Source organism: Rhinopithecus roxellana, chromosome 2 (genome assembly GCF_007565055.1).
Source record: "Rhinopithecus roxellana isolate Shanxi Qingling chromosome 2, ASM756505v1, whole genome shotgun sequence".
NCBI lineage: Eukaryota > Metazoa > Chordata > Mammalia > Primates > Cercopithecidae > Rhinopithecus > Rhinopithecus roxellana.
Genome location: NC_044550.1, coordinates 159,067,686 through 159,089,182, shown reverse-complemented (window position 1 = coordinate 159,089,182; position 21,497 = coordinate 159,067,686). Strand labels below are relative to the sequence as shown.

The following is a 21,497-nucleotide window of genomic DNA, read 5'->3' as shown; positions in this document are numbered from 1 at the left end:
TGCAAGGACTGGGAAAAAGATGCGGGTTTTTTACACTGAAAATTACTTGCAGGGGACTGGGCGTAGCCGGCTGAAAACTGCAGAAGGAAAATTTTCTTTATAAGTTCCTGGAGGGCAGCGACCCACTGAGACCTCTGTACCGTGACATCTGTCACTCACTAGACCCTAGTACAGTGTGTGACGCGGGATTAAGCACTTTACAAATGTTATGGAATGAATTCTACGCCGTGCTAGAGAAAATGACTTCTTCAGAGAGAGCGAGAGAGGAATCTTATGTTTAAATACAGACTCCAATTAGAGTTTTTACTTTTGCACCAGAGCGATTGTGCGTTTGTTTCCATATACGTGCAGTTGATCAAGCCGAAGCTAAGCCACCCAACGTTTGCTAAGAAGTACTGTGTATTTCTGGAAATTTATTCACAAGTCCGTGGGAAATATGTTTAATTCTTCTTGGAAATCTCATAAGTTCTGAGTTCAGTACCACCTTCCATGTTTTGTGGCTTATCCTTAACCACCTTCTTTCTTTTTCTTCCTATGAGAAAGTATTTCTTTGGTCATTATGACTTCAGTAGTGAAGATGTAATTTTACATTTTCATAAGTTAAAAATAATAAAGTCTGAACGCATATTCACCTTTTCTAGAACGGTCACAATTGGAGTGCAGGTGAAATTACTAGTGAAGGTGATTTTGGAATTGTCAGTGGATGGTTTCAGTTAACCACTTCCACTCATAATTGCCACGAGGATCAGCCTTTGCAGTTTTCCTGATCGCTTTTATAGTAATCTACATTAGTTAGGATGGGAAAAATTATGGTGCAGTAATAAATGATCCAAGAATCTTAGTGGCTTAAAACAAGAACAAAAAACTATTTCCTGCTTATCTACATGTTCATCTCTGGGTGGCAGGAGGAGGGGGCTTCATTCCATGTGGAACGTCCCTCGTTGTGTAATAGGCAAAAGGAAGATGAAGAATGGCAAACTGGTTCTTCCTAAAAGTGATACAAGTCAGTTCTCACGTTTCATTGACCAAAGCAAATTATACGGGCATATAAAAAAGGGAGCAGGGAAGTGCGATCCTATTATATGTGCAAAAAGAAGATAACCATAATTTATTGGTAAATGGTATCAAGGATTACTGTGATCTATCTTTCTAGTCACCAGTTTACAGTTCACTTTCTTTACACTACAAAATAGATTTGCTCCTATCACAAAGAGAGACAATCCAAAAGTTCTGTTCAGTAAAGGCATTAATCTCAAAGCCTAGCATTTCTGGGTGATGCTTGGTAGTCTCCATATTGGAACTGGATAAAGCTTCTCTTGTTATAGACAACTAAAAAGATAAGGTATCCTCCCCCGATCTCTCTCACTTGCAATTTCTCTTCTCTCTTTCTCTCTCTCAGTCTCTCTCTCTCTCTCTCTCTCTCTCTCTCTCTCTCTCTCGCGCGCGCGCACACACACACACACACACACACAGTGATGGAATAAGGACTAAATAGACATGGTGTCTTAGACTATTTTTTGCTGCTGTAATGGAATACCATTTACTGGGTAATCTATATGAAGAACAGACATTTATTGCTCACAGTTCTGGGGCCTAGAAAGTCCAAGATCAGGGTACTGGCATCTAACAAGGGCCTTCTTGTTACATGGCACCACAGTGGAAAGGCAAAGAGAAGGCAAATAAGTAAGAAAGGGCCAAACTCATCCTTTTATAATGAACCCAATCCTGCTATAAAGAATCCACTCTCTTGATAATGGCATTAATCCATTCACTATGCCCTCATAGCCTATCACTTCTCATTAGGCCACATTTCCCAGCACTGGTGAATTGGAGTTTATGTTTCCAACACGTGCTTTTTCGTGGACAAATTCAAACCACAGCATATGGTAAACATTCCTGTTTAGAAAGGAGAAAACTGGGAGACACACATGAACCGTTTCAGCAAATATTTTACGACAGTTAGCATCTCCAACTTTCCAGCCTCTGACAATTTCCTTGCTACCACCCACTGAACCTCTAAGTTAAAGCCACATATTTTAGATTTTCTGTTATAACTGTACCTCCTTCTGGGTGCCAATTGATACATTAGTTAGAATGTGCTATGTTCTGCTCCAGTAACAAACCCAAAATCCAGCAAACTCAAAACCTCAGTGATTTAATACAAAACTTAATACAAAAGTTTATTTCATAGTATACTATCCATCTTCCAAAGGTCAGTGTGGAAAAGGATGGAAAGAACATAAACCCTATAAGCCTCATGTCCATCCAGGGACTGATGCTTCTGGGGCTATGCCATTTGGAAGCTCCCCAGTCACCATAATGAGAAAGATGATGCTAAATCACAGTCCAACTCTTAAGGCTTCTACCAGAAGTGACACATTTCAGTAGATGAAGCAAATTTTATGGTCATTCCTGACTTTTAAGGAGTTATATATTAGAAAGCTTTGAGGGCAGGGCAAACCACCCCACAACTTAATACCTTAAAACACCAACTGTTCATTTAGCTCATAATTCTGTGGAATGAATATTTGTGCTAGGCTCAGCTGGACATTTCTGCTGGCCTCAACTGGACTCACTCAGGTGTTTGTGGTCAGCTGCCTGTCAGCAAGGCAGCTCTGTTTCTGAGGATTCTCTGACTGTCAGCTGGGAACACACAGCAATGAAGCCAAGTATCATCAAGAGGCCAGCCCTAGCCCTAGCTTATTCACATGGTGGCAGTCAGAGGGATCCAAAGTGTTGCAAGAGAAGAAGTCCCCATGCACAAACACTTTTCAAATCTCGGTTTGAGTCACATTTGCTCTGGTCCCAATGGCTAAAGCAAGTCACGTGGCCAAGCCCAGAGTCAATATGGGGAGACAGATTCTACCTCTTAATAGAAGGATCTGCAAGTCACATTACAAAGGGATTTGGACAGAGAGAAAGAAATAATTTGTGGCCACTTTTGTAGTCTACCACATTTGGAAAAGTGCAAGGTTATCCTATTCTCCAAAAGAAGGAGAAATAAAGATATAAACAGAACTAATGAGTATCACATATCTAGAATTTCTGGGAGAAGATAAAAGATTAAGGCCAGAAATACTGAAATACACAAATGGAGTTAACTTTGGAATTCAGCTTCACTTTGAAGAGCAAAGAAGTTTCCATGGCAAGTACTACAGAATGTATTATAATTACCCAATGAACCTGAAAATAGGAGTCTAACTGATTAACCATTACATTCTAAGCATCGAGTGCTGGGCCAGGCACTAATATGGTGTCTAATATTTATTTATTGGTTTGATACATGTTTGAGTTATCTATAAGGTCAAGTATAAAAAGAGGGTCATATCGGCCGGGCGCAGTGGCTCACGCCTGTAATCCCAGCACTTTGGAAGTCCCAGGTGGGTGGATCACCTGAGGTCAGGAGTTCGAGACCAGCCTGGCCAACATGGTGAAACCCCATCTCTACTAAAAATACAAACATTAGCTGAGCATGGTGGTGGGCACCTGTAATCCCAGCTACAGGTGGGAGGAGGCTGAGATGAGAGAATTGCTTGAACCAGAGAGGCGAAGGTAGCAGTGAGCCAAGACCGTGCCATTGCACTCCAGCCTTGGCAACAAGAGCGAAACCCCGTCTCAAAAAAAAAAAAAAAAAAAAGAGGGTCATATCAAAGATTGTCTCCTACACTGAAAATCCAGTTACTCACAAAGGCATTTCATATAACAACAGGTATATGATATGAAATGTTAATATTCTTTGGAGAAATAATTTTGTTCTGCTATCTACTTCCTATACATGTTGTACCAGTTATTTATTGCTGTGCAGCAAGCCAATCCATAGGGTAGTTGCATAAAGAACAACCACTAGATATTACTCACAAGTGTGCAGGTCAGATGGGCTGTTTTGCTGATCAGGTGAAACTCTGCAAATCTTACCTGAGATTGCTAGTGCTGGAAGTTGCATGATCTAGAATGGCCTCACTCTGGTGTACAGTTTGGCTCCCAGTTTGCTGGGGTAATGAGAATGACTGAGTCATGTGTCTCTTACCATCTAGAGGCTAGCTAGAGCCAATAATTTATGCAGTGGCAGCATGTGAAGCACAACATAATGATAAGTACTAATGTAGAAGTGCTTTTCAAGTGAGCTTGCATCATGTTCTGCTTGCTTCTATCCTATTGGCCAAAGCAAATCTCATGGTCAAGCCCAAAGTCTGAATTAAAGGACACTAACAAATGGCATAGATTCAGAAAGGTGTGCACAAATCTGGGTCATCACTTCAATCAAACTACCATCAGTAACTATCCAAGTTCACTATTATCCGCCTAAAATTGATGAGCACATCTATAGAGTTCTTAGACAGTACCAAGACATATAAATTGCAGGGCCAAATAATAGTGTATTAATTTGTTTACCAGTTAGCGAATATCAAGCTAGGGTGCTTTTTAGGAGGACGTGATATAACAAATACAAATACATTGGAGAAGTTTGAAATACATTTCCACAATAGAGAAATACAAAATTACAGAGAGGTATGACTAGAGTCATATTTTTGAGATATTAACCCAAAATGAAAGCTGTTCTTATATTTTTTAACAAATATAAACAATCCAATATACTAGTAGGATTGTAAAATACCTACTCAATTCTATATTATCCATATATACCACAAAATGATATATTTTATAATTTAATAAAATCTAAACAATTTTGTGTGCATTAGATATTTACAGTTGTAAAGCATAACTGCTAGATACTTTAACTGTACAATGCTTTATAATGCTGAGAAACTATCTTTTGAGTAAATTATATCTGTCTTGTAAAGAATCACATTTTACTATATTTCCTTTGGTTCTGACCGGTAATACAGTTCACTGATCAAAGATTAAAACTTCAGAGAAAAATTTGATTAACCAATTATTTAGGACATAGAACAAATTTCTTTTCCAGAAAATTTCTAATCAACTACATAGTCATATTATACCAAATTTTACGCAAACATCTTAGATTCACTTAGGCTCATAAGTCGAAGATTTCTCAATAATCTTCTTCCTTATGGAAGCACAGACTCTAAAGACTTCATTAACTGAAATACATACATGTTAATGTATTTATTTTCAATACTGCAGTTAAATAGTTAGAGATATCTAAAATATATGATGATTTTGTCTTCTTGATGCATTTCCAAATACTATCAACACCTTTTTATACATTTTGTAGGAACAAAGACAAAATTTTACAACAGGAATAATGATTCAAGAAACAGAAATATAGTGGTAATGTACTTCGTTTCTTAGATTATACTGTCTCCTTTTCTCCTATTCTAAGACTATCCTTAGTATACATAATAATGGGCATGATAGCTGGTCCAATTCTGTCACTTATATCAAGGTGGCATCTCCGATTTTTGTTCTTTACTTTCATTGTTGAGTTCAGTCATTGGATACTTTAAAAATATTACTGTTATATCCTGTTACTGTCTTTATAGTAAATATCATATAGTTGGACCTAAGATTTACTATATTAGGACAACTCAGGCCCTAAACTGTCAGGATAATTAATACCAAAATTAGGGTGAGTATGTTTTCTAATTTTTTTTTACGTAAAATCATACACCTTTGAGCTTGGCACCTGAATTTAATACCATTTACCATCTACTTTCTCTTGCATCCAGGCATGATAATAGGACCTGATCTATCACTACTCTTTTTGTGTCCATTTGAAGTCACTTCTCTGGCCTAACGCATTATTGTCACTTTCATTTTCAGTCTTTTAATAAAATTTCAATGTATTAAAGGCTCAATGATGGCAATTTTATCCAATTTAATCCAATTGCACAGTTCAGTATCAAAGTAAAATAAAAATGTCATCTATAGTACCTAGACTATCTCAGTTTAGAGGTAATACAGATCATCTAGGTCAATCCCCTAATTTTGCAGATAGAGAAATTGGGCCCAGAGAGGATAAGCAATTTATGTAGGTCACACGGCTTATTAGTAGCACACCCAAACTAAAGATCAATTTCCTGATTCCTAATCTTGACTCTTTCCTATAATAAGAGCTATCAGTTTGGCATTTATACACATTATTAATTCATTTACCTTTTACCATAATCTTATGCAATTAAGTACTTTCATTATTATTATCCCCATATCAGACAGAAAGAAATATAAATTGACTTCGGGATGTTAAATAACTTAAATAAGTTAGCATTATCTAGCTAGTTACTGATGAAACTAGAATTTGAATCTTTGTCTTTCCAAGTTTAACTACTGCTTTTCACTGGAGAACAGGAAAGAAGGTGAAAAGCTGCCTATTAAGGAATCAGAAATTGAGGAAGCTGGATTTTTTTCAGATTTTCAGGAGTGGCTACTGATAATGTCTCTATCTTTGGGGAAGATAGATAGTGACATTTTCAGTAGCACACAAAACTATGGCTTCTCAATATTTAACCTATCATTCAGCCAAACTGGGGTTTTTGCTGTCCCCGTCTGACATTCCATGCTATCCTACTCCCATAAAGAACACTTCTCAACTGAGTGGTGATTATTACTACGTTCTATGCTCTTAGAACACTTTATTTTTCTCATGAGTCTTACCGTATTTTTCCATGTAGTGTAATTATTTGTTACTATTTCGTATTGTTTCTCTGTATAACCTTGTAGACTGTGAAGTCAGAGCCTGGTATTCACCACCTCTGTGCATTCTATACTTGCATTCTACACCTAGTAGGTATCAAAGAGACTTTTGTTGAGTTGAAATGAAAGAGTAATTAATTGAGTTTTTTTTTTTTTTTTTTTTTTTTTTTTTTTGAGACGGAGTGTCACTCTGTTGCCCAGGCTGGAGTGCAGTGGCCGGATCTCAGCTCACTGCAAGCTCCGCCTTCCGGCTTCACACCATTCTCCTGCCTCAGCCTCCCGAGTAGCTGGGACTACAGGCGCCTGTCACCACGCCCGGCTAGTTTTTTGTTTTTGTTTTTTTTTTAGTAGAGACGGGGTTTCACGTGTTAGCCAGGATGGTCTCGATCTCCTGACCTCGTGATCTGCCCGTCTCAGCCTCCCAAAGTGCTGGGATTACAGGCTTGAGCCACCACACCCGGCCAATTGAGATTTTTTTAAAGAAAAGAAATATGGAAGATATAGGGCTTCCTTCACCCATGCCTTGCCCTTATTCTCAAATTCTACTCGTAAACCCAAACTTATCTTTCACCCGATGTCAAGACAGTGACAAAAGGTGGTCACACAATTGCATTTTACGGAGTATATTTTAAACCAAGAAATTGACATCATTTGGCCTTTCTGCATGTGGAAACACCTGATACAAACTAAGTCATGACATTTATATGAACAAAGCATATCATTTTACTTCCTAACACGTGTTAGGCAAACAGAAATATGAACAATTTATGAACTTGACAATTGTTTCTCAGGCTGTTGACAACAGGATTTGACTCTCAGTTTCAAAATGCAGAAAATTTTTTATATGAAAATAGTACAAAATACCAATGTTTCATGGTAAAGAGGCCACGCAATAAACCTCTGAAGTAAAATCCACTGGATTAAAGAAGTTTATTTTAACATATTACTATAAGAAAGGTTTGTTTAAACTGTGAAATCTGACAATGGAGAATACATGTGATTAAAGAGAAAAGAATAAGGCAGTTAAATTATGTCGTGATTTTCCCTTATAAAAAAGAGATGTGAATGAAAATGTGGAGTTGGTAAAAGTTTAATACTTTTTAACTTAACCAAAATGTTATAATATTTGAAGATTTAAGTATAATAAGATTAAATTACAATTAATAATCACCCTATGCAACAATGGAAAGTAAAGAAAAACCTAATATTATCCTATTACTGGCTTTCAAATTCAATAGGCAAAACCACCTGATTTTATATACTAAATTCATTAAGCTCTAAACCTGAAATTTGAAAGAAAAGTAAATCTAACTATGAAACAATATGGTTTGGCTCTGTGTCCCCACTGAAATCTCATCTCAAATTGTGTTGAGGGAGGGATCTGTAATCCCAACGTGTCTAGGGAAGGAGGTGATTGGATCATGGGGGCAGTTTCCCCCTTGCTGTTCTCATTCATAATGAGTGAGTTCTCGTGGTATCTGATGGTTTTATAAGTGTTTGAAAGTTCCTCCTTTGCTCTTCTCTCTCCTGCTGCCATGTGAAAAAGATCTTGCTTCCCCTTTGCCTTCCACCATGATTGTAAGTTTCCTGAGGCCTCCACAGGCATGTGGAATTGTGAGTCCATTAAACCTCTTTCCTTTATTTAAAACAAAAAATCACCCTCATGATCCAATCTTATCTCCCTTGACACATGGGGATTACAAGTCCCTCCCTCAACACATGGGAATTACAACTCAAGATGAGATTTGGGTGGGGACACAGAGCCAAACCACATCAAAACTCTGTAACTATTTTTAATATCAGTGGTCTCCCTGAATCTGTCTTTTTTTTTTTTTTTTCATTGTTCTCAGGAAATAGAATGATTGTAAAGCAGAAAGTAAGGGTCAGAGTCAGAGCTGAAGTCCTGGGGATTTGTTGAAATGTTATATAAGGAGCTGTGGGAACCACCTGCTCCTCCAGACTTTGTCTCCACCATAATGTAGCCAAGTATTTTTATCCCAACCCCTGCAAGAAATTTACCCTGTTGAAAAATTGGACTGAAAAGATTATGGATTGGAGGGCACCAAGCATGGTAGAAGGGTAGGGCAAATGTTGTAGAGTGAACACAGATTAAACAGTCAAAGTTTGCTGAATTCCTCCACCTTGTTCTTGGAACACCTATAACCAGGTTTATTCCCTTCAGCAAAAAATTGACGATCCCTTTCAAGAGAAACTCAAAGTCTCAGAAAACTCACCCACTCCGCAGACCTTTCAATAAGCGTTTAAGGACCTCACTCATAAATATATATTGATATTTGAGGAAAATATCCAACTTGAAAGAGAGAGAGACCAAAACCAACAGATAAAAGAAACTCAGAGAAAAACAGAAACGTTTCAAGAAATAGAATAAAAGTTCCAATTAATTATAATTAACATTTTCAAAAAGATTAGAAAAGATATTGCATCATTAAAGAAAGAATTACTTTGAAACAAGATGCTTAGAGAGAACAATGAGAAAACAAGTAAGAGCTCTTGAAATTAAAAATATGTCAGATGAAATTAAAACAAAATTTTAAAGAAGTGCTGAGAGATAAAGATGAGAAAATTTCATTGAAGTAATATTTTAAAAATACGAATACAGATAATACGAGATAAGAAAATTTCGCAATCAACCTAGGAAGCCCAATGTTTGACTGATATGGGTTTCAGAAAGATAGATTAAAGCAGACTGAGGAAAGAGTATTGTCAAAGAAATAATAAAGAAAAGTTCCCAGAACTGAGGGAAATAATCCTCCAGATTAAGTAATTTCACTCCAAGACATATAATCATGGAAGTTCAGGACTCTAGAAATAATGAGAAGATTCTTAAAACTTCTAGGGAGAAAGAAAATAGAGACCCTGTGCAATGGATTAAAAATCAGAATAGCGGCCGGTGTGGTGGCTCAAGCCTGTAATCCCAGCACTTTGGGAGGCAGAGGCGGGCAGATCACGAGGTCAGGAGATTGAGACCATCCTGGCTAACACGGTGAAACCCCGTCTCTACTAAAAACACAAAAGAATTAGCCGGGAGCAGTGGCGAGCACCTGTAGTCCCAGCTACTCAGGAGGTTGAGGCAGGAGAATGGCGTGAACCTGGGAGGCGGAGCTTGCAGTGAGCCAAGATCTTGCCACAGCACTCCAGCCTGGGCGACAGAGCAAGACTCCGTCTCAAAAAAAAAAAAAAAAAAAAAAAAAAAAAAAAAAAATCAGAATAGCATTGGGCTTCTCAGCAGAAAACAACGGAGCAGTATCTTCAAAATTATAACTGAAAATGATACCCATCCTAGAGTTCTAAATTTCATCAAACTATCAGTCAATTGTGGGAAAAGAATGGATTTTCAGACTTGCAAGTTCTCAAAACATTGACCTCACAAATACTGTATCCCTTTTCAAGATACTACCGGAGGATGTGCTTCCTTATAACAAAGAGGTATAGTGATCTAGGAAGCAGGAATCTAACACAAGAAAAAAGTCAAGGAATTCCTAAGGGGAGGGAGGGCAGTTACAGATCAGAGATGACAGCAGACCCAGAAATTAACAAGTCCAAAAGCAAGTAAGGTGATGGAGGGATCCAAAATAGAATTTCCTGGTACAAAATGGAACAGAGATTATATAACAGATTTGACTTGTGGAAAACTGAACATTGAAAGTATATTGGGGAGAGCAAGAATAATTAGTAATAGGCACATTGTTAATGTAATTCAGAAAAATAAAAGATCCTCAATATCCGTGACTTTAATTTTTGTCTTTTCTTCTCCAGTGCCTAAGATAGTGCTTGGCACAAAAGAATCTCAATGAGTGTTTCCTGAATGTATAAATGAATGAATGAGTGAATAATAATAATAAAGTTTGTGCCTTCCTCCACCAGCACCCAACGCAGTTACTTGAACATAGACAGATGCTAAGAATGTTTGTTGACTTGTATGAATGCAATTGTTTATTCAATTATTTGTTATTTATGTTGATCAGACTTCTTAGTGAAAGAAATTAAATTTAAATTTGTTTGATCAAAGACGGGAACTTGTTAAACTGAAAAATTCTGGCTGGGTGCTGTGGCTCACACCTGTAATATAATCCCAACACTTTGGGAGGCCAAGATTGGTGGATTGCTTGAGCCAAGCAGTTCAGACCAGCCTGGGCAACATGGTGAAACCCTGTCTTTAATAAAAACACAAAAAGAATCTGTAATCCCAGATACTCAGGAGGCTGAGGCATAAGAATCGCTTGAACCCGAGAGGTGGAGGTCTCAGTGAGCTGAGATCCCACCGCTGCACGCCAGCCTGGGCCACAGAGCAAGACCCTGTCCCCACTCCCACAAACAAACAAACAAACAAACAAACAAACTGAAAAATTCCAAGTGGCAGCTTTAGTCACAGAATGGATCTAGGCATTCAAACAGAACCTGTTTCTTCTTGTCTCCTCTTGGTGGTTTCCATTTTCAGGTCATGTGCTGGAAAAGGTGTTCATGAGTAGTTGCAGACTTAATCCCCAAGACGAGCAACACCTCTTCTTCTGTAATTACTCGAAATCACAGAACTGATTCAATTTACCAACTTTTATCAATTTCCTGAGTCAATTATTGTGGCCATGGGAGTGGAATATTCTGATTGGTTAGGCCTGAGTCACACATTCAACTCTAGAATCATGGGTCAGCCTCAGCCAAACCACAGGGTCTCAAAATCAAGGAGGGAGAGAGTTCCTCAGAGACGACCAGTGCACTGTTACCAGAAAAAGAGAAGATATCTACCCAGCAGGCAAAAACAATTGACAACTTTACTGAAAAAATGCACCTACTTTATCCTGACCTCTACTAGAGAGACAAATATTTCTCCAAAGAAGCCTTTCAAAACAGAAAATAGCACTGAGCATACTTGTTAAATATGACTTCAACCTCTTTATATCTCATCTCTGAACATTCTAGCTTCTTGGCATGTAAATTGTGTACTAGCACTGTTCAACAGAAACATAATGTAAGACACAAATGCAAGCCACATGTGGAATTTAAAGTTTTCTAGTAGCCGCCTTTAAAAAGTAAAAGTGAAATTAACTTTAAGAATATATTTTATTTAATATATCTAAAACATCATTTAAAAACATAAGCAATATGAAAGTTATTACTGAAATATTTTACATTTTTTTCTGTATTGTCTTCAAAATTTTATATGTATTGTACAAAACAGTACATTTTAATTCAGATTAACCGTATTTCGTAATCTCAGTGGCTAGAGGCTATATTTGGCAGAGAGTTCTGGGCTGTGAAAGATCTCATATACTACTAAGTAGAGTTTTCTTTTTCTCCCTCCTTCAACCAATTTCTCTTCTTAAAAACCTTCCCTTTCCATTCTAGTAATTTTTATGCTTCCAATAAAATAGCAAAATGCATCAAATAGGACAATGTTAATTTATTCGCCATCTTATAATTTGAAAAAGGGAATAAAAAGAAGTGTTCTTTTACCACAGTTCTACTTTTCAATTTTCTACTTTTCAAGAATAAGAGCTGAAATAAAATGGCAAATCGCACTGGTGCTTTCATTCAGCATAAGTAAAAGCAATATGAAACAGATGATCCTGTCTTGATGACAATTATGGTACTACTTGGCAGGAAGAAGTGAAGAAAGAATTTGGCTTGTTAGCATTAAATGGCTGCCCAGATAGGTTCTACAAAGAATAGAGGGAGTGAGAAGAATCAAGTTACCCACATGCAGCTAATGAAATAGTTGTGTCATGCTGTTGGGGGACTCTCGAATGCTAAGATAGAATACTTGTTAGCACACCTTTATTCCTCAAAGAAGTCTGGTTTGCACACACTCACTTTTGAGAATAAATCTTCAGATGTACTTTTTCTTACATTTAAAAAGAAAGATTTTTTTTTCTGTTATGAATCCCTTGATCCAAGAGTTTATTTTGGCACTTGGAGAATTATGTAAAACTTATTGCCAAAGCAGCATTTTCAATTAAAGCATAGGTTTCCAAGCACTCCTTAGGTTAAGAAAGATAAAAAACATAAAATAAAAAGCCCTCCAGAATGTCAACTACTTTGGGATAGATTTTCATGACTTTCTCAGTTCAAACAAAACTACAGTATATATAAAAATGTGACAGAATTTTACTTTGCAAATTTAGTATGATTAGAATTTATATCCAACTATAAAAATTCAGTTCATTTTTCACACATATCTTAAACAATTTGAACTCATTTAAACTGGGTAATTTAATTTTAAAATGTCAGTATTTAAGATACATACTTTATCATAAAGTATATCTTTTTGTCAGAAAGCAACACCTTACAAAAAAAATTCAACAAACATTTTCACACCTAATGTTGGTCAAGTGCTATATCAGGTGCTGGGTCTTTGAAGATAAACAGAACCTACTCTTGTGTTCATGGTGTTTGTCTGTAGTGTTTGTTGCAGAGCATTTGTACACCTTCTTTTTGGAAACAATAGCTTTATTTTTTCCTGAAGACTATCCGCTCTCCTGTTCTTAATCTATCTGCTTCCTATGGAATTGACCCCGCCCCTGACTGCAAACTAGAGTAGGTGGCTCAGGACTGGCCAATCAGAAGGTCGAATCACCCTGGCCACAGGGATTGGCTCAAGCACAGGTACACTACCTAGTCAGGGTCAGTGAGACACAGTGAGATTTGGGAAGAGACCCTTCCTCTTTTCCTTTAACTGTGCTACAACTGTATGAGTCCATTTTCATGCTGCTGATAAAGAGATATCTGAGACTGTGTAATTTATAAATTAATGGATTTACAGTTCCATACGGCTGGGGAGGCCTCACAATCATGATGGAAGGCAGCAGGCACGTCTTACATGGCAGCAGATAAGAGAGAATTGCAGAGAGAATGAGAACCTAGCAAAAGGGGTTTCCCCTTATAAAACCATCACATCTGGTGAGACTTACTCGCTACTATGGGAACAGTATGGGGAAAATCGCCCTCATGATTCAATTATCTTTCACCAGGTCCCTCCCATAACACGTGGAAATTATGGGAGCTACAATTCAAGATGAGATGTGGGTGGGGACACAGTCAAACCATATCAACAACCGTCTTGCCACTACATGTAGTTTGAGGACAAAAACCAACACTAACAAAAAGAGCTTACCAAAGGACAGAGGAAAACCAAGTCTGTAATGAGCTTGTCTAAAGCCAATAAACTTGGAATAAAGGAGGAAAAGAAGAAAGTAAGCTGAATGAAGGCAATTAGGTTGAGGAGAAGAGATATTGGAGCTTAGAAGAAGAAGAAATAGAATTTCAGCCAGATAAATACAAGACTAAAGGCAGATACAGCATGACGAGTAGGGAAACCCTCAAACAGTTCATTCTGGGGGGGACATAATACAGTGGTAATACTGGAATGATTAGTGAAGAGAGTGGAGAGGTAGGCAAAGGACAGATCTTGGAAAACCTTATTTCCCAGAGTAAGGAACATCACGCAGGGAACGGCAGGATCACTGATATATTTTAAGCAGGAGAGTGACATGGCCATATATTTGTTTGAAACAGAATAATCTAGAGGTGTTACAGAATGGGTCGGAGGAGTCTGGAGACAAGAAAACACTTAGAAGTCTTTACTCCTGTCTATTCCAATCACTATAATGGGGCAGAGGCAAGGAGAAGGCAAAGGAAAAATGAAACATTTATCTCTATATGTTATTAAATTGAAGCCTAAAATATTATTAGTCAAAGTAATACGTACACATGATTTAAGGGTAAACTCATACAGAGTGGTTTATCATGAAAAAGCAATAGTCTGCTTTTGCTTTTCTCAGGCTCAGTCCTATTCCCCAGAACAAACGACTTTTCACTTTTTAAACTGTTCACGACTACAGCTATTCTTGGCTGGGCGCTGTGGCTCATGCCTGTAGTCCCAGCACTTCGGGAGGCCGAGGCAGGTGGATCACCTGAGGTCAGGAGTTCGAGACCAGCCCGACCAACGTGGTGGAACCCCGTCTCTACTAAAAACCCAAAAATTAGCGGGGCGTGGTGGTGCATGCCTGTAATCCCAGCTATTCGGGAGGCTGAGGCAAAACAATGGCCTGAACCCGGGAGGTGGAGTTTGCAGTGAGCTGAATTAGCGCTATTGGACTCCAGCCTGGGCAACAAGAGCAAAACTCCGTCTCGGGAGGGGGTGGAAAGAAGCTATTCTTGTGGTCAGTCAGGACTGCCATATTCAGTTGTACCCTTACCAATCTGTACAACTCTGTGTGGCATCCCTCAATTAGTGCCATATCTCTAAATTATATGTGCTTACCACCATTTCCTCACTTCAGTTTTAGACATTATCAAGCTATCCATTTTCCCCTCCTCTTCTCTTTCAATAGATCCATATCTTAATACATTAAAAAAATACATTTGTGATTGCTATAGGCTGAAATGTATCCTCCCCAAAATTCATGTTGAAACTCTAACCCCTAGTACCTCAGGTTGTCACTGTATCTGGAGATAGACCCTTTAAGGAGGTGCTTAAGTTAAAATGAGGCCATTAGGATGGACTGTAATCCAATATGACTGGTGTCCTTACAAGAAGAGGAGATTAGGACACAGACACGCATGGGGGAAGAACATATGAAGACACATGGAGAGAAGGGACATCTGAAAGCCAAGAAGACAGGCCTCAGGATGAAATGAACTCTGCCCATCTTGAACTTCTAGTCTCCAGGATGGTGAGAAAATAAATTTCTGTTGTTTACGCCACCCAGTTTGTAGTTCTTTGTTATGGCAGCCTTAGTAAACTCATACTGTGATTAAAATTTTAGAAGTGTGTAATATACTTGTATTGCCTGTTTCATCAACCACAGACAATATATTTGATTCTCCATTTCTCAAGATGAGGGTTTTTAACACTCATTTCTGTTTGCTCTTTCTTACCCTCTCAGTTTCTACTTTTCATTTTCTGTACTTTCAAGTCAAGTTTGATAACATTTACAATGTATTCTGTAACCATATTTAAATCTTCTATGCTTTATTTATATGTTGGTCCTAAAAATCAATAGTCAGTAGAAGTCATCGACCTGTAATGACGATGTTCACTGAGTAGCCAAGTAGTTTGTTTTTTGTTTTCTTTAGGTTTCCAATTGCCTTGTTGTCCTATTGCACTATTAATCCTAACAGAACCTTGAGGTCATTTTCAAGGATACTTGCAAACCTCCTGAATTTCCCCTTCCCCCCAGGTACCTCCTCTGGCTGTCCTCTTTTCTCCTGTTCCAATATGGACTGGCTACTTTTTAGGCAGGTAGGCACAAGCACTTTCTGTCCTTGCTGTGCTTGATAGGAGCCACAGGTGAATGCCTTCTCTTTCTTGGTTTAATCCTTCATGTAGTGGGATTATATCCTCCAGGAATTTCCTGGTAAAGGGTGTCTGAGAAGTGCATTTTCTTAGGTTTTATATTTAAACTTTTAAAATTCTGCCTTCATGCCTGATTAATATTTTTTATCCAGAACTTTGAAAAGCATTGTTCCAAGGTCAGCTAGCACCCTGAATTACTAATGAAAAGTTTTTACTCCTTTATAGGATTTTCTTAGTCCATTTTGTGTTGCTATAACAGAATACTACAAACTGGGTTTTATAAAGAACAGAGATTTATTTCTTACAGTTCTGGAGGCTGAGAAGTCCAAGGTCAAGGGGCTTGTGTCTTACCAGGGTCTTCTTGCTGCATCATCCCATGATGAAAGATATCATGTAGGAAAGAGAATGTGAGTGGTGAGTAAGGGGTGGGTGGTGGCACAAACTGGCTTTTATAACAAACCCACTCTGAGATAAGGTCGTTGATCCATTTCTGAGAGTAGGGCCCTCATGACCTGATCACATTTTAAAGGCTCCACCCCTCAATATTGTTGATTGGGAATTAAGTTTCCAACACATGACCTTTGGGAGACACATTCGAACCATAGCAATAACCATTTAAAAAAAAAATCTGGAAGCCCTTAATGTTTCTTTATCCTTGATGTGCTGAAATTTTATAATGATATGCAGAAAGCTAAGTCATTCTTCATTCATTATGTGGGATATGTAAAAGGATCTTTCATTTTGGTGACTCAATATTTCTGCTCTGGGAAATTATCTTTTATTATTTTTTTTTGAAATTTTTTTCCCTTCCGTTTCCCATTTCTCCCTTTCTTGTACTCCTGTCAATCAGGATTCATTCCCTCTTTCTTACTTTTCTCTCATATTTCTCATTTCTGTTCTTTTCTCTACATTGTGGAAGATTTGTTTACATTTCAAACTATTCTACTGGTTTTTTTGTTTTGTTTTTTTTAATAAACAAGTATTTACTCTTTATATGTATGTTGTAATACAATGACTGTTGTTTTTCATAGCATCTTATTCTTACTTTATGTTACATTTTTTAAAAAAGTATATCTCAGGACAGTAATTCAAATTCACTTTAAGTTAACTTCTTCCTGAATTGTTTCTTCTGGTATCCCAATCTCCTTCTCTTTGTTTACCTTATCCTCTATGTTCATGTTTACAGTTTCCTGAAATGATTGGTGACCCTTAGTTATCCTTTTATATTTAACAATGAGGTAACATGGAAACCTGTTAGAAACACTGTGTTCACAGACTGAGCTTCTAAACTAGCAACCTATGCTTTAAGGTGAGCTGGTGGGCCAGAATGTGGAGGACTTTGCTCTCAGGCACTATTAGTCAGTTATTGCTGCAATTCTGTTGTATAATACGTAACTCTCAAAACTCGGTGGTTTACAGTAACAGCAAACCTTTCTGTCTCTCTCTCTTTCTCTCTCTCTCTGTGTCCTCTCTCTGCCCCCACTCTGTCTCTCTCAACTTGATGGATCTGTGAAAGTTTTCTAGATTCAGGTAGATGTGGCTACAAGTTGCAGGTCAGGTTTACGTATGCTCCACCTGTTTCACTCTGGGATCCATGGCTATTTAGGGCATGCTGTCATCACAAAGATGACAGAATCGTATAATGGCAAGTAAGGCAACATGAAACATTAAAGCCTCTCCTTATATCACATTGGCTATCATTCCATTGGCCAAATCAAGTCACACAACTGAGGCCAAAGTCTATGAAGTGGGAATTTTATTCTGCCCATGATGAACCTTGGCAAGCACTGTGGGGACGGAAGGAAGAATTATGAGCAAATCATATAATCTCACACAGTTACCAATGTCTGTGGTAAGCTACCATAGTTTTCTCTAGATTATTTGCTTGATACCTTTGGAGAGTGATATGGTTTGGCTGTGTTCCTACCCAAATCTCACCTTGAATTATAATAATCCCCCTGTGTCAAAGGCAGTGCCGGGTGGAGATAATTGAATCATGGGGGAAGTTTCCCCCATGCTATTCTCGTGGCAGTGAATAAGTTTCATGAGATCTGATGGTTTTATAAATGGGAGTTCCCCTGTACAAACTCTCTTGCCTGCTACCATGTAAGATGTGCCTTTGCTTCTCCTTTGCCTACTGCCATGATTGTGAAGTCCCCCAAGCCATGTGGAGCTGTGAGTCCATTGAACGTCTTTCCTCTATAAATTACCCAGTCTCAGGTATGTCTTTACTAGCAGTGTGAGAATGGACTAATACAGAGAGGAATGCTACTTTTTCATTTTTCCAGGCAAATACCAGGCTTTCGTTAAAGATCATATAAGTTTAAGACAAAAGTTCATGTAGATAGAATAATAAAGCAAAAGCATCTAATAGTGCCTCAAAGAAAGCAAACATTGAATAAATGTTCGAATAAATAAGTAAATGAACAAAAAAGTGAATAAAAAGAAATGAGGCATGTTTGTTTGTTTGTTTGTTTGTTTTAAAGGAGCACTCAGAGGGGTCTGGAAATTTTCAAAATGTTCGTCCTTTTTTTTTATCCCGAGTAGTTGAGACAGTTTCAGAGTCATACATGAGTGTATACCTTATCTGCTCTGTATTCGTTCTCTTTTAAAGTTGCTTGGTGACTACATTCAGTTTCAGTTTTTATCTTTATAATACATAGAAGACTAACTTAAAATTGTTTAACTAAGAAATGTTACCCTTCAGGATAATTTGCTTAAAAAATTTAGGATTTCACAGTATAATTGCTTTCAAACTTAAATGGAAACTATTTCACATTGTCAAGGCTGTAAAAAAATAAATTTTTATCAACCATCTCACTTAAAAAAAAAAAAAAGACTGGCTTAAAATACATGGAAAAATTCAACCACAAAGGTGATTTTTTTTCTTTTTTTCTTTTTCTTTTTTTTGACAAACCTTATTTTATTCAGATAGCAGTCTGATCACACATGGTCTAACAACACTCAAATAATAAATCAAATATAACCAGATGTTAAAGATTGGTCTTCAAACATCATAGCCAATGATGCCACGCTTGCCTGTGATCTCTCCAACATAAAACCACATCAACACCTCAGTGGCCACCAAACCATTCAGCACAGCTTCCTTAACTGTGAGCTGTTTGAAGCTACCAGTCTGAGCACTATTGACTATTTTTTTTCAGGCTCTGAATAGCTCTAGGGATCTCAGCAGGGGTGGGAGGAACCAGCTCAACCTTGGCGTAGTACCAAAATGTGGCCAATCGAGGCTTTGAGTAAGTCATAGCAGCGTTCACCAGAGCCGGGGTCTTCTCCACAAGGTTACGGACAAATTGGGCCATGGTTCTGGGATGCAAAGTCTGTCGCCTGGAACGGCCAGCTGAATCGATTTTTTTTTCTATGCTTGTTGTATTACATTTACTAGCTTCAATATAAGCCTGGATTTGCAAACATTCTAGAATTAGAAAATATTTGCACAACAATTTTCTTTTCTAAAAAATTTAAAAACAATTATTATTTGATGGTAAATTATATTAAAAATAACTTATTTAGAGTCAGGCACAGTAGCTTATGCCACCCAACTGCTGGGAGGCTGAGTGGGGAGGATCTCTTGAGCCCAGGAGTTTAAGGCTACGTGATCTGTGATTGTGCCACTGCACTCCAGCCTGGGCAACTGAGTGAGATCCTGTCTCTGAAATAAATAAATAAATAAATAACTTATTTGATTAAGCTCCTTGGCAAAGAGAAAAAATAGAAAAGCAATTTGGGCAAGCACGATGAATTCTATTCATAAAATGAAGCCAACTGAGCAATGGCTGCAACAACCCTGATCTGAGTTATTTCTGAAAGTGTTCTTGTTATTAAGTGATGAATTTTGTAATTCAGCAATCCCGGTGATGTTAATGGATGCAAGTTTAAACTGTAATGATGGCATGTTGTCCATTCTAAAGGGCATGGTTTGGTTGTACCATTATGTTTACTTTGTTGAACTACTTTCCTCTGTCAGTGTGAGACTACTGTTGGAGAGGATCAAAGAGGTCTATATTCACATCTTAGCCTGAATATATCTCATTGTTTCTTTGGCCATTAATATTTTTGTATTTTATAAACAAAATTAGCCAGGCGTGGTAGCCCATGCCTGTGGTCACAACTTCTTGTGGGGCTGAGGTTGGAGGATCGCCTGGGCCTGGGAGGTTGAGGCTGCAGTAAGCCATGATCGCACCACTGCACTCCAGCTGAGGTGACAGAGTGAGACCTTGCCTAAAAAGAAAAAAAAGTTGTATTTTAACTAGTTATTTTTTCTCCCGCCTGTCTATGAGACAGACATGGGAAGATCTTACAGACAGGTGAATAACGTTTTTGTTGTTGGAATGTTTCAGGTTTATTCCTGTATCAGGAAGATTCTATTTTTGAGAGTTTAGAACCCAGAAATAAGCTTGCCAAAGCATATTTGTGACAGCCATTAGAGCTAATCTCTGCATATATTTTGAAAGGGTAGTTCTATGTAGTAGGCAGCAAGGAAATTTGCATAGTCAAATTTTTGAGCTTAAAAAATGATCCCACAATATGCTTTTTGTGCAAGCTCAGGTGCCAATCAACTATCACTGGTTATGTAGAGAGAACAACCTTAAATTCGCTGTAGTTTCTTCCTTGGAATAGCAGTCTTTTATTCAACGAGAGGAGAAAAAAGGATGAAGCAAGGGAAAAGGTAATTGCTAAGTTGATAGTGGACAGGGTATTTGGTTTTTTTTCTCTCTGTTTTTTTCTGCCTCACCTGATGAAGTAAGACGGTATCAGGCATGTGTATTAGTTTCCAGGGCTGTCATAACAAAGAACCACAAACTGGGTAGTTTAAAATGGCATATTATTCTACAGTTCTAGAGACTAGAAGTCAGAAATCAAGGCATTGATAAGACCATTCTCCCTCTGAAACCTGTGAGATAATCCTTCCTTGCCTCTTCCTAGCTTCCGGTGGTTTGCCGAAAATCTCTGCAGATCCTTGGCTTGCAGTTGCATAACTCCAAAATCTGCTTTCCTTCTCACTAGACATTCCTCCTGTGTGTCTCTGTCTTCACATGGTATTCTTCTTATAAAGACACCAGCCATATTAGAGCAGGGGCCCTACTCCAATATGAGGCCCACCCCACACCAGCATGGGGGGAACATACAAAATTCAACCCATAACAAAGTCCAGTCCAGAAAGGGCCTCTGTTCACCTGTATGGAGTCTGTGTAAATTGGGAAATATACTCCCTTTGGGTGGACACCTGCCAGGGTTCACAGCAAGAGAGCAGAAAATAAGCTGGATTTTCACTCTCCACATTCCCTGGGCATAGCCTCTTTATGTAGTGCACAAATAGCCCAAACTAACAGTGGCCCAGAGACTGGAAGTAGATGATGATGGCAAGGTGTGTGCGATAAGAGTGTTAGCAAGGTTAAGTTCGTGAAAATGGAATTTTTTTGGGGGGGATGGAGCAGAGTAGGAAGAAAAGATGATATTTATTCACTCATTCAACCAGTATTTATTGAGTATCCGTTTATACTAGGTGCTCTGATGTATCTCAAGGAACTTGATATACAGCCCAGAATGG

General features: G+C 38.1%; 1 pseudogene; it reads right to left on the bottom strand.

Annotated features, from left to right (window-relative positions):
• Nucleotides 1–18,881: 18,881 nt before the first annotated feature.
• LOC104666033 lies at nt 18,882–19,248 on the bottom strand (annotated as a pseudogene).
• Between the last annotated feature and the right edge of the window lie 2,249 nt (nt 19,249–21,497).